Source organism: Mustelus asterias, chromosome 7 (genome assembly GCF_964213995.1).
Source record: "Mustelus asterias chromosome 7, sMusAst1.hap1.1, whole genome shotgun sequence".
In the NCBI taxonomy this organism is placed as follows: domain Eukaryota; kingdom Metazoa; phylum Chordata; class Chondrichthyes; order Carcharhiniformes; family Triakidae; genus Mustelus; species Mustelus asterias.
Genome location: NC_135807.1, coordinates 65,711,742 through 65,720,229, shown reverse-complemented (window position 1 = coordinate 65,720,229; position 8,488 = coordinate 65,711,742). Strand labels below are relative to the sequence as shown.

General features: G+C 45.1%; 1 protein-coding gene across 5 annotated transcripts in view; it reads left to right on the top strand.

The window, feature by feature from the left end:
* The first annotated feature begins 202 nt into the window (after positions 1-202).
* Positions 203-8,488, top strand: part of atp6v1h (ATPase H+ transporting V1 subunit H) — an 87,910-nt gene continuing 79,624 nt past the window's right edge. For 2 of the 5 annotated variants that reach the window (XM_078216165.1, XM_078216162.1), the window contains exon 1: positions 203-297. The gene's annotated coding sequence lies outside the window, so the exon portion shown is untranslated. Of the gene's footprint in view, positions 436-3,579; positions 3,671-8,488 lie in introns of those variants that run through there. The other 3 variants (XM_078216166.1, XM_078216163.1, XM_078216164.1) reach the window with 3 other exon arrangements.

The window sequence follows — 8,488 nt, the reverse complement described above, 5'->3', positions numbered from 1 at the left end:
CTCAGCTATATTCATGTCCCCTTGCGTGAACACCGAAGAGAAATATTGGTTCAATGCTTCACCAATCTCCTCCGGTTCCACACATAACTTCCCTCTGCCATCTATAGAGTAGATCTATCTGTAAGCAGACAGGTGACTTGTGGAATGATGGTGGGCTGGACTTCAGCCCTGACACAACCAGTCTGCATCCACTGTGCGCTGTCCCTTTAAGAGCAACGGAGTCACGTGAGCAGTCACATGACAACGCGTGTTTGGGCTGTTCAAGAGCTGACAGGTCCGCTGCTGCGCAGGTTCCAGGTGAGAGACCGCTGCCCGCTCGAGCCGCCCCCGGGGGGAAGCGCTGTCCGCTCGAGCCGCCCCCGGGGGGAAGCGCTGTCCGCTCGAGCCGCCCCCGGGGGTGGAGGCCGCCTGTAACCGCATTCTCGGCCATGTTGAGTAGGTTCCCCCGCCCGCAGATGGATCGGCCTCGGGCCGAGCTGTCGGTGCATTCAGCTGTGACTGGGGTCTGAATGTCAGATATTCCCGTCACCGTGCGGGCCTCTCTCCGCGTCCCTCACAGTTTATCATTAATCATACCCCCGACTCTTGTCAGTGTCTGTACCCACCAGGGCCCCATCACCCCTCTAACCCCCCCCCCCCCCCCCCGTCAGTGTCTGTACCCACCAGGGCCCCATCACCCCTCTAACCCGCCCCCCCCCGTCAGTGTCTGTACCCACCAGGGCCCCATCACCCCTCTAACCCCCCCCCCCCCCCCCGTCAGTGTCTGTACCCACCAGGGCCCCATCACCCCTCTAACCCCCCCCCCCCCCCCGTCAGTGTCTGTACCCACCAGGGCCCCATCACCCATCTAACCCCCCCGTCAGTGTCTGTACCCACCAAAACCCCATCACCCATCTAACCCCCCCCCCCGTCAGTGTCTGTACCCACCAGGGCCCCATCTCCTTCCCCTTGGCAGACCAGTCCATGCTGGTATCTACTGGCCTGCTTCATGAAGCATCACTCTTGTTCAAACCCACCTTCTGTTGATCTGAAATGCTGAGTGGTGTTTTGACAACAGTGCTGCCTTGTGCCTTGCACAAGGTCATTGGTATCTTTAATTCTTCGAAGTAAGGCTGATTCTATTCTGCGTGGGGAAGTCTTGGTAACGTTTCATAGAAATCATAGAAACCCTACAGTGTAGAAAGAGGCCATTCGGCCCATCGAGTCTACACCGACCACAATCCCACCCAGGCCCTACCCTCATATCCCTACATATTTACCCGCTAATCCCTCTAACCTACCCATCTCAAGACACTAAGGGGCAATTTTAGCACGGCCAATCAACCTAACCCGCACATCTTTGGACTGTGGGAGGAAACCGGAGCACCCGGAGGAAACCCACGCAGACACGAGGAGAATGTGCAAACTCCACACAGACAGTGACCCAAGCCGGGAATCGAACCCAGGTCCCTGGAGCTGTGAAGCAGCCGTGCTAACCACTGCTACTGTGCCGCCCTTTAAGCCAGAAGTGTTTCAGGATTTACTGTAGTCCACCAACAAGGAAACTTAAATTGAAGCCTTGGGTAAAATTTAATTTGCTAACTTCCAGCCTTTCTTCAAAGCTAAAATCTGTCATTCCTAGTACCCCTTTGAGAGCTCTTAACAGTATTCTTAAAATGGGGATGTTTAGTAATAAGTCTCACAATGCCAGGTTAAAGTCCAACAGAGACTCACCTGATGAAGGGGCAACGCTCCGAAAGCTCATGATTCCAAATAAAACTGTTGGATCTTAACCTGGCATTATGAGACTTCTTACTGTGCCCATCCCAATCCAATGCTGGCATCTCCACATCGGGGATGTTTAGAATTGCAGACAGCATTTCAACTGTGGCCTAAGCGTCTTGTCCAGTAGTCACTTGCAACGTGTGGTTCATTGCAAATCCAGAGTTGACCAGTTACAGCTTAGATTAATAGGCACTGTAGATGGACATGTATTATTGCTATTTGTATGTTTGTGTACTTTGCTATTTTTGTGCATTCGTTGATAAAAATGGTAAGATCATTTTTTTTGACTATTGTGTTTTCCTTCCTTACCTACTGGTTATTTGCAAAAGTGGTATGCAACATTCAAACCCTAAACCTCAGAATCGTGGGAGCAACAGCAATATTGTAGAGCGAGGGGAGCTTTCATCATGATCAGCTCAACCAATCACAACTTCAGGGCTGCAGAAGAAAGCAAGCCCAACCAATAATGAGCATCTCTAGCAGGGCATGTCAAAGGGTAAAAACAACGTCCAGTCAAATGGTGGGGAGGAATGAATCATTGTGCAAATCAATATTCTCAGAAGTCAGATTACAATTGCTCTAATATGTGCTGTCCCTGATAAATTCATGCCAGAGTTCCAAACTTGGTAAGAGAGACTGGAAGGTTTTGCATTAAATAATGACACAGAAAAGACTTGGATTTATGCAGCATCTCTTGAAGCCACAAGACATTCCAAAATTCTTTAGTCAATGAATATCTTAGTGCAGTCTCTGTTGTATTATGGATGATAGCCAATTTGCATACATGCTCCCACAAACAACAATGTGATGGTGACTAGATAATCTGTTCTAGCGATGTCAATAGCTGGATTAATATTGGCCAGGACTTTGGGATACCTCCTATTCTTGTATGAAATTGTGCTATGAGGGTCATTTTGAAGGAGTATAAGGGCAATTGGTTGAATGTCTATCCAAAATGTGGCACCTCCAATAATCCAGCCAACCCTCAGTATTGCACTAATGTGCCAACCTTGATTTTTTGTGCTGAAGTTATGGAAAAGGACTTGAACCCACAAACCTGACTCCGATCAACGCTACCAACTGAGCCAGGACTAACACTTTTTTAAGAAAAGGAAGTACATTTAGCAGTATTTCGCATCAGGCTGTAGCCACACCTCTAGCTAGTCAGCAGTTACTGTTGTGCAACACGAGTGTCACTCGTGTCTTTTACTAATTTGGCCTCATTTTCTTTATTTTCAATGCTAGTGTGCTATTAGAGAAAATCACTTCTTCTGTATATCATATGAAGTTTGTCTGATACTCAATTCATCACTGCAGTTTGCTGAGGCACTGTTGCCAATTCTTTTCATCGGAGCTTAAATCTCAATCTAAATTGGGCTGATGGTTACTTTTAGTTTTCCATATGCAAAATTTACATACTTAACATTCATGACTGAAAATCGTGTCACAACACTATTGGAAGGGGCCCCAGTGCAAATTGTATAATTGACTTTTATTCCATGGGTTCTTCACTAACTTGTAACTATGTTAAATAACATGCATTAATACTGCTCTTTCTATTATCAAAGCTCTTGCAGTTTCTGGGAATTTATGCACTGGTGTTCCAAATGCCAATTACCGTTTAAAAGAGTGCAGAAAGGTAGAACTGCAGTTTGTCAACAAAGGGTGTTGCAACAGAGACATTGTTAGGAGTGAAAGTTCAGTTTTCAAGCTAGAAGTGTTCGCAGCAAACAAGCTAAACAGGAGTTTCATTTTGATCTTCATTGTTAACATGCTCATTTTAAAAACTTCGGCTGGAATTCTCTGGCTGTTCATGCCCCACCATCGCTACCAGCCAGAATGGAGAATTTGACACTCAACCAAATCTCTGTTTTACTGCAACATGACAGGGGAATCCTGGCTGCGGGTGAGGTCAGAGAATCTGGTCCTTCATTTTTTTAAAACCTGAAACCATTTAATTAATCTCAATCTGCAGAGGATGAGCAATGTATTATGAAGTTTGGTAGATTAAAAGGCACATTTCAGTAAAAGATTGTTAAAATGTCTTAGTACAGTTGACTGTAATCTACACTAGTTATAATTTCTTTATAGTATATGTGAATGAGACTAAATGAACAAATTTGAATGAAAAATGTTCTTTGTATTTGTAATGCTTATGTTTAAATCCAACAGAGGTGTAGAAATTGCCCAAATCCTTACAATTGGTGATTTAATGGCAAAACCATTGGTTTTGGGAATAGTGGCTAATTCATATCTTACTTTTGGGAAGGTATAAAACCATGCATGCAGGTCTAACAGCAGTAATTGCTCATTTGACCTAGGGAAAGAAAGTGATTAATAGTGTAGATTGTGTTTAACATCTGTCTAAACGCTTGATAAAAAATTTCTGGAGAACCATTGAACTTTTTAGGACCATCTTTCCTGTTAAGACATTGGTGTGCAGAATTATAAGGAATGGAGTAGAAAAAATCTCTGTTGTCCGTGCTAGGCCTGCCTTGTGGGCTCTATTAGCTATTGGCTTAGTTTATTATCAATGTATTGAAGTACTGGAGACTGGCTGACATTGTTCCAAACCTCCAGCATTGTTCTGAAGCCAGTTTGACCTCGAGAGACCCCACTTACTCATCCTAGAAGGATAGTTGCTAGTATATTAGACAATGCACCTGTGCAGTTTCTGACCTTTTAAACAGTGCACCATATTAATTTTGCAGGATGGTTAAGTAAAGACTGAGTGGAGGTACAAGTTTTGCATTCTGCCTGCTCTGAAATTGGAAGAAGTAGTTTCAACAGTGCCTGCAGTTCAAGCTACCTGCACTCGGATGACTATGCAACATTTAGTGGCAGCTGTGAGATGGCAAATGGCAGGATAATGTGATCCAGTGAGAGGATGTTAAACTTGCCGAGTGATGCATCTGCAGAGGAAGCCGAGCCTGTGGTTCAACTCAAAGCTTGGAAGCTGGGGAAGGCCAAAGACACAGCAGAGCAGGGAGACTTCAGCACATTGTTTAAAGACTTCTTTATTGCTCAATAGAAACGTGAGGAAGAACTAGGTGGAGAATTGAGGAGCCTTGGGGTGACGATTCAAACTGCTCCCGGCATGGTGGCACTGCTGCCTCACAATGCCAAGGCCCCAGGTTTGATTGTTGAGTGACTGTGTGGAGTTTACACATGCTCCCATGTCTGCGTGGGTTTTCTCCGAGTGCTCCAATTTCCTCCCACAGACCAAAGATGTGCAGGTTAGATGGCTTGGCCATGCTAAAACGCCCCTTAGTGTCCCAAGATGTGTAGGTTAGGGGAATTAACAGGGTGAATGCGTGCGGTTAGGGTGATGGGCTTGGATGGGATGCTCTTTCGGAGACTAGGTGCAGTTCTGATGGGCTGAATGGTCTCCTATACTAGAAGGATTCTATAGTTCTATCCTATTTAAACAGCAGGTGAGCATGGACAGTAGCTCCAGACAGCTTCTCCCAACCCCTGCTCTATGTTGACGATAGGTTATCCTCAGGAACAGAAGGGATATGGGTCCTGTTCTAGACACACCTATGTCCTGTGTAGAGACCGAATGCCACTCTATCAAGAGGGAAAGGACATTGAGAACTACCTGCTGCGTTTTGTGTTTGGCATGCACTTGGGAATGGCCTACAGCAAAGTGAGCTTTTCATCTGATGTCCTTACTGACAGGAAAGGGACTGGATTGTACTTCACCATGCATGAGAAGACAGACCTTAAGGCAGTACTATAAGTGAAGTTTGTCATCTCTGAGGAGACTTGGCATCTATGCTTCTAGTCCAGCGTGGTTCTGCCAGGGGAGACATTCTACAGAAAGTAGATGCGACCAGATAATCTACATCCCACGATATTAAAAGATGGCCATGGAAATAGTGGATGCATTGTTATCTTCCAAAATTGTATAGATTCTGGAACAATTCCTGGACGGTGGCAAATCTAACCCACTATTTAAAAAAAGGATGGAGGGAGAAAACGAGGAATTATACCAGTTAGCTTAACATCAGAAAATGCTAGCGTCTTATGAACACAGTAACAGGGCACTTAGAAAACGTCAATGGGATTAGACAAAGATAACATGGACTTATGAAAGGTAAGTCCAGTTTGACAAACCTACTGGGATATTTTGAGAATGTAACTAGTAGAATAGATAAGGGTGAACCAGTGAATGTGGTGTATTTGGATTTTCAGCAGTGTGCAAAATTAAAATGCATGGGATTGGGAGTAGTATATTGGCATGGATTGAGAATTGGTTAACAGACAGGAAATGGAGAGTAGAAAAAGTGGCATGCAGTGACTAGTAGGGTCCCACAGGGATCAGTGCTTGGGCCCCCTCTGTTCACAATATACATCAATGACTTGAGTGAGGGAACAAAAGTAATATTTTTAAGTTTACTGATGACACAAAACTTGCTCGGAATGGGAGTAGTAAGGAGGAGATTAAGAGGCTTCAAGGTGATTTAGACACGTTGATGAGTGGGCAAATATATGGCAGATGTAGTACAATGTAGATGAATGTGAAATTATCCACTTTAGATGGAGGAACAGAATGGCAGAGTATTATTTAAATCGTGATAGGTAGGGAAATGTTCAATTAGAAAATGACCATGATGTCTTGGTAGATGTCACTGAAAGCAAGCATGCAGGTACAGCAAGCAGTTACGTATGTTGGCCTTTATTTCATGAGGGCATGAATACCGGAGTAAGGATGCTTTACTGGAGCTACAGAGGGCCTTGGTGAGACTACACCTGGAGCTTTGTGTGCAGTTTTAGTTTTCTTACCTAAGAAAGGAATTATTTGCCATGGGGGGGGGGGGGGGGGGGTGTGTGTGTGCAGCAGTTCATCAAACCGATTCCTGGGATGGCAGAATTGTCGTTTGAGGGGAGATTACGTTGACTGGGCCTGCGTTCACTGGAATTTAGAAGAATACAAGGGATCTAACTGAAATGTATAAAATTTTGACAGGGCTGGACAGACTGAATGCAGGGACGTTGTTTCCTCTGGCTGGAGGATCAAGAACAAGGCATGACAGTCCTTAATGACATACCGTGTATCCTGAGACTAAGGAGAAACTTCTTCACTCAGATGGTGGTGAAAACCTGTGGAATTTTCCACCACAGAAGGCTGTGGAGGCAGAGTCACTGAATATATTTAAGAAGGAAATAGATTTCTAGACTCCGAAGCTGTCACGGGCATGGGTAAAGAGCAGGACCATGGTGTTGAGATAAAGCATCAGCCATGATCGTATTGAATGGTGGAGCAGGCTAGAAGGGCCAAATGGTCACTTATTTTATATGGTTCCAGAATAGTGTGAATGCTCATTCAAATATTGGGTGATTTATGTTAATATTTGTTTTGTGAGGTAGTATAATTAATTGACTTTTATGATACCATTGTCTTCAGTCATTGAGGTACCATTGTTTCAAAATAGTTGTAAGTAATTTAGATTTGTTTTTGTGGGTATTAGAAATAAGGTATAGCTTCAAATTTAAGCTTAATTTCTGCTCTTTACGTGTTTGCTAAGAAAGGGTTAAGAATTTGAGTTTTGCCTTCATTTTTAAAAGTAGTCTGGTAATTTGTTTTAGATGCTTGCATTGTAATAAGGTTTTACAATCCCCTGAAGCAAACGTGTTATAAAAAAACTAAGCTGTTACCTAGCAGCCAGAGGCCACACAGCCGGCAAGAGTTAGTTTGGAACTAGATAACCCAGAGACAAGGAGTAGTGTACAGGCAGATCAACACACAGGGACGGAAAGCAGGGAATGGGACAGAAGAGAGTTCCAGGAAAACTGAAGTCAATCTGGAAAAATCAGTTCTATTCAGTGAAGTCAAGAGCAGAGACAGAGGCTGAGATTTCCCCCCAAAAACATTAAGTGTCACCAGGGTGAGAAACCAGAAGGCGCAGTCCGGATCACAATTGTTCCACATTTTTAGTAGGGTGATGAGTTGTGCGCTGGGGGCGGGGGGGGGGGGGGGGGGGGGGGGAACTAAACACGTCGGTGAGCGTGGCTGCAAAGTGGATTTCCCTTCCCAACATGGATTGCTAGCTTTTGAGTCCTCCTTGATGCCCAATATGCTCCACCACACTGGCAATGTCCACCTGGCACTGCATGTGCCAGATAGGCACTGCCAGATGGGCAATGTCCAGCTATGTCTGACCGCCTGGGGCTTCAGTGGCTTCCGAGCTCCCAGCGTGGCCGTCACACCTGGTCTCTGAGTGGAGACCAGTAATGATTCTTGCCACTCTGGCACTGCACCCAAGAGTCAGACGGTCCTGGGAGCTGAGAATCCACTGTCGAACTGACTAAACTTAAAACATACTTAAATGCTATTTTAAATATGCTAATTGGCCTTGAGTCCTCAGTGGGTACGGTCTGGTTTGCGCCATTAGAAAGGGACTGGGACAATTGCAAACCATTTGGCGCCGGGTACGAAACCAATTTTTTTTAGGCCCGCATGCTATTTTCCGGGAATGACATGATCTGTGCCAGGCGCAGCGAGGTTGGAAAAATTACCCACCCCATGTCTCCAGAGACGGTGCAGATTTGGGAACTGTGGCTTGAGCATCCAGATATTCGAGGTTATCAAAAGGTTGATGACACAATACAGCCTGTGAAGCAGTGGTGTTCCGTTGGTGTGGCTGGGTACCCGAGAGGTTGCGTGGAAGCTTGAATGCACATGGTGATCCAGGACAGAGGAGTACTCCAAGTAGCGGTT